This window comes from Etheostoma spectabile, chromosome 17, assembly GCF_008692095.1.
Source record: "Etheostoma spectabile isolate EspeVRDwgs_2016 chromosome 17, UIUC_Espe_1.0, whole genome shotgun sequence".
Classification (NCBI taxonomy): Eukaryota; Metazoa; Chordata; class Actinopteri; order Perciformes; family Percidae; genus Etheostoma; species Etheostoma spectabile.
In genome coordinates this window covers 12,498,202-12,503,570 of record NC_045749.1, presented here as the reverse complement: position 1 = coordinate 12,503,570, position 5,369 = coordinate 12,498,202, and the positions used below count along the sequence as shown (strand labels likewise).

The window sequence follows — 5,369 nt, the reverse complement described above, 5'->3', positions numbered from 1 at the left end:
CCCCCCCCCCCCCCCCCCATGCTGTTTTTTTTCTTGCTTCTTCGCTGCACATTCAACACAACAAACCACATCCTAATCTTTCCATGCCACACAGCACGGCAGCCTGTAGCCTATCTCTCTGACGCAGAGGCACATGCATGACAACTTGGCAGACTCACTTCTGAGGTGTCCACTTTGTCCAGACAGAGCACAGAGGCTCCGTTGTCCCACCCCAAGGACTGAGTGGTGGACTGTGAATCAGTAATAAGCTCAAACACAATGACAGGTTTCAGAGATAGAGCCGAGGCTTTGAGTCAACAGAGGATACATTCCCTAGTTTAATAAGCCCCTCCTAACATACTGCATTGCTCTTTTGGTGTAGTTGCAGTACATAATGTGATATACTAGAGTCATAGAGCACACTGCAAGCCATTCATAATCTGAAATAATGACCATTGTTGCAAAATATATTGTTACATTCTGACTGAATTGGAGCTGGAGTTGTTTTCCATATGCTAATAAAAATCTACTATGTAATTTCCATCATCTACAATAAATGTCAATAATAATAAATAAAACAATTCCCCACTCGCCCCATCCTGGACGGTCCCCTTCCTTTAAGCTCAATCCTCTACCAGAGGCCTGGGAGCCTGAGCTGTTTCTAAGACTGCGCTCTTCTGGACAGGTGTTATTCCTGGAATTTGCTGGAGCTACTGTCCCTGTTTGGGGGTAACAGCACTGAATGCTCCAATTACCACTAGAGCCACTGTTGCCTTAACTTTCTACTTTTTTCTAGCTCCTCTCCAAGCCCTTGGTATTAAGCTTCTCGTGTTCTTTCTTCTTCATGTTGCTGTCGCCAGAGATTGCTACATCTATCACAACTACCTTTTTCTGCTGTTTGTTTACCACCACAATGTCTGGTTGGTTAACCATTACCATTTTATCAGTCTGGATCTGGAAGTCCCTCAGGATCTTAGCTCATTCTCTGCCACCTTTGGAGGTGCCTCCCACTTTGACCATACTCGACTCAGATGCTCCCGTGCATTATGCCAGCCACTTGGTTATAGCATTCAGGGTATGCCGTACCTGCTTGCATTTTACACCTCACTGATATGTGCTGGACTGTCTCAGGGGCATCTTTACACAACCTCCACCGGGGGTCCTGTCTGGTATGGTGGACCCCGGCCTCTATTCATCTTGTGCTCAGAGCTTGTTCTTGCTTTCTTGCCATGCAGGGGCTTGTCCTTCCATGTTGGTTCCTCCTCATCACTGGGTTTCTGTTTCCTGATGTATTTTCTTAGCAGGTCATACACTTGCAACATTACACCCCCCATTTGCACAATGAATTTATGCAGAAAATACACAAATTGCTGCAGAAAAATGTACCAGAATGCAGAAAATAAGTTTCACTTTAAAAATTTAAATGTTTCTCAAATGATCTGAAAGGAACTCCTGGGGGAAATAGCTTCCTCTTTTTGCTGAAAACAGCTGTTGGCGTCTGTACAGAGTGAGAGTGGTAACACTGAAGTAAAAACAGTTTGCACACGTTAATTTAATATAATTTGGGGAAATTCAGATCTGGATAGGCCTCACGTGATGCTCCGTCAACACATTACAAATGACATAGTCACGAGTAGGGATACTGGTAGGCCTATTACATTTTATCTAACGCTTTGTGATCGTCCTCATCATAGGCTGCTATTTCTACCCCTCAGTGAGCCCGCGTGCGCCGCCTGTCCATACGCGGAACTAAGACTCGGTAGTCAGTGACGCACCACTACACACAGCTGCTCAGCGGGGGCAATGAAATAAACAAAACGTCGTCATTCTGTGCCAAACACATCGGTGAGTGTCTTCTTTTTTCTGTAAGTTGGAATATGGAGCAACATTTGGTCCAATACATCTATGCGTCCGATCACACTGAGGCTCCTCTGTCTCCCCCGCGCCTCTCGCGTTATTAAATCCAACCGGAGGTGGCTGATGGTCGGTCGGACGGACGTGCGTCTGGACTGTGCTGGGATGTGACCGTGTGAGAATTTGCTTTTTTATTGCCAGCTGTTATTTAAGCCAAGAGTCGGTCCCGGGGCGACGGTCACCGTAGCCTGTTGTGATTAAGGTATGACGATTCAGTTTGATGTCAACGAGTGGTGCACTCTGCAGCAAAAATTATTAGTAACGCTTTGTGTCAGCTCAAATGTCTGCTGTTTTTAAATGAATACATTGCTTGGGTTTGTCCGTTCAACATTTGATTGGGAATCAAGGAAAGACGCAATGTTGACCGTGTCGAGCAAGCCTTTGTTAGTCGTCCCCAAGCCTTTGTAACGCCCAGTTTGATAAGATGGGGCACCGGTAATGAAAAGCTCACAGCTGATTCCTTTGTCTTACAGAGCATCTCACAGAGTATTTGCTACTGTATTCATACATTTAAGCCTTCTGTACACCTCAGATCAGAGGCGTCTGACCGGATGATGCCTTTTATAGCCAAGCGGACTGCACTACTTCCACAGGCAGCTGCCGAAAACATATGATTCATCAGCTTGACATCAACAACACAACGATTCTAGATTTAGTTTAAACTGTAAGATGTTACTTTGCCTGATAAGTAGTATAGTTCTTACCCTATTCTTCCATCATTAAATTGTTACAGTGGCTCTGGTATTACACTGTCTTCTCATTGGCTGCAGGATCAGCTTTTCTCACTTTGTTCCACCTTACACTCCAGTCCTGCTGTGTGCCATGATACCCACTGAATACTCCATGTGTGCATACTGCATTTAGAGCTTGTTTACAATCTTTAAAGCAAAGTGTGCGTGTGTATGTGTGTGTGTGTGTGTGTGTGTGTGTGTGTGTGTGTGTGGTATGTATTTTCCAGTGGGAGGGCAACATTTTCACTCATCTTCATTCCATGTAGTGGCATAATGTCAAAGATAGCTTCTCAAAAAAACACCTTCATCATGATGCTACTGTAAGGGTTAAAGAACAAAACCATAGACTAAATGGAAAGAACCAGCTGTGTCCTTGTGTTTTATATCACTATAGCCTTTGGTTAAGTTTTTGCTAGTGTTGTGAAATACTGAGTGCTTGTTGTAATAATTGTCCCGTTGGTATCTGTGGAGTGTGCATGCATAAACTTGCGGATAACCCAATGCGAATTCTCTCTGTTGTGCTGCTGTGTAACTAATCCTGCCTCCGCACATGGGATTACCGCAGAGACCGCAAGGATTGGCTTCTTTTCTGCACAAATGCTATTTTTAAGTTTCCGAGACTGTTGAGTGTTTGAACAATAGTGACAGACGTGCCCCTTTTGTAGGCAAGCAGTTGAAGCTCTAATCTTGGTTTCATACTTGAGTTGAACAAAAGAAATATCTTGACTCTGGAAAAAAAGAAATCGGGAACACTTCTAATCTACATTACCAGGAAAAAGCAAAAAAGAGAAGTCAGCCCTTTTAGTCATGAGCCATTTTCAACTTTTAAAGTTTTCATGTTGAGTGCACAGATTTTTTCTATTTTTTGTTATATTATATCAATGATATGAAATGTTTGATTTTGATCATAGGAGACCATAATAAGTAGGAAACTACATCAAGTGACTTTTAAAATGCTATGTTCAGGTGTTTGTTTTCCAAACGTTTAACTGAACTTGCACAAACTTATTTGCTGAAATCCTTTCATATGACCACAATTTACCCCTCTCCCTCTGGTTCCTTCTTCCTGGCATGGTCTTCCAGCATGACTTACTGACTTTGTGCCCTCTGACAGTAAAGGATTTTGCAGGTATCAACAAGCGTTCTGCGGTTGTGAGAAATCTCATCTATTCCAGATCCCGAGCTGTCATCAGACCCTGAAGTCGTCCCAAGCGGGCCAGACTGCAAGGAGAAATGAGAAAGTAAAGCCATGATTATGATTCCAAAAGGGAGAAAGAGGGGGACTGAGACTGTATCTGTTAAGCTGCTAAAACTGCAGCAGGAGCTTGCAGCAGTCTAAATGGACTGGGCCATTGTGTGCTTGCAAATTAACTCCTACTTTGTGTCTCCAGAGAGAGGTTCTGAGAAAAGTAATTGGAGGGTGGAAAGAATGCAATCAAAAGTATCTGAAGGCTCGGGTAGTAGCTTTCCGCCAATTAGCTGCCTTCATTGTTTGACACAATTGGTTGTGATGGGGAAATGTGCCTCACCCAGTATTTTACAATATGGAAGACAGGATGTGTTTGACAGACCCTTTTGTGCTATTATATAGAGATTCAATCCAATTCAGGTTTATCGCCCAAAAACATTTCAACTTGCAGAAGAGTTTTAGAAGTAAGTTTTTAGCTCTGATTCAACAACAGTAATCCACATCTTTATTTTGCCGAACTAATTTGTTCCAACAGCTGATGTCAGTCCTTACTAATCACATCAGCATGTTTCAGATGGCATAGAGCTGAAAAATAAATATTTAATTTTGTGTTGACACATTTTTCAAGCCTGACTTTTTGTTCTTGTTATTAAAGCTAATGGTAATACAGCTAATGATTATTTCCATCATTGATTGATCTATGAGTTTTTTTTTATGTGTCACATTGTTTGAAGCAAGTAGATTATCCTTCAACAAAACAGCGTAACTCTCTCTCTCTCTCTCTCTCTCTCTCTCTCTCGTGTGTCTGTGTGTGTGTCTGTGTGTGTCTGTCTGTCTGTCTGTCTGTCTGTCTGTCTGTCTCACACACACACGCATTTCTTAACCTTCCCAATCAACAACAACACTCTTTAGTCCCAATATATATTTGAATTTCAGTTATTAATGTCACCCTTTTTCAAAATGGCACTTGCAATGCTGTTCTGACCCACTCTGTATCTCTGTCAGCTGCTCACCCCTGTCTCCTCACTCTGGGGCTTGATCTGTTAAATAATGCTGATTGCATTTTGCAAAGAGACAGGAAATGGATCCAGCCAACAAAAATCAGTCTTCATACGTATTCTGATCCCTTTTACAGGAGACTGTGCATCTGCTATTCAGGAGGTGAGTTTTCCTGGTCTTTTGTGACTGCGCGGAAGTCATGATAGAATCAGTCATTACCTTTTTTTTACCAGACTTAGCAAGTTTTAATTTTTGTTAATTGTTCCTCAGCGAACTAATTAAAAGTCTATTAGTAATATTACAACCATATGGCAGCTGCAATTGTACCTTGGGCCTGAAGTTAACTTTTTTTGACCACCTGCCACAGTCACTTTTTGCCAGCCATTTTTTTGCCTCATAAAGGTGAAAAACAGGAATTGCTGTTTCTCTATGAGAACTATATCCTGTCCTATTCATCGTAGCGTGCTCGTGGACATTCCGTCGTCATCACGTGCTGTAGTAGGGGGGGCCCGCCTTGATTATCCTGCACGTAGGCATAATTTCCTATCCTGGGCTGG

The 5,369-nt window shown here is 42.6% G+C and overlaps 1 protein-coding gene across 3 annotated transcripts in view; it reads left to right on the top strand.

Annotated features, from left to right (window-relative positions):
• The first annotated feature begins 1,830 nt into the window (after positions 1-1,830).
• Positions 1,831-5,369, top strand: part of marchf8 (membrane-associated ring finger (C3HC4) 8) — a 65,435-nt gene continuing 61,896 nt past the window's right edge. For 2 of the 3 annotated variants that reach the window (XM_032540718.1, XM_032540721.1), the window contains exon 1: positions 1,831-2,095. The gene's annotated coding sequence lies outside the window, so the exon portion shown is untranslated. Of the gene's footprint in view, positions 2,096-3,739; positions 3,866-5,369 lie in introns of those variants that run through there. The other variant, XM_032540720.1, reaches the window with a different exon arrangement.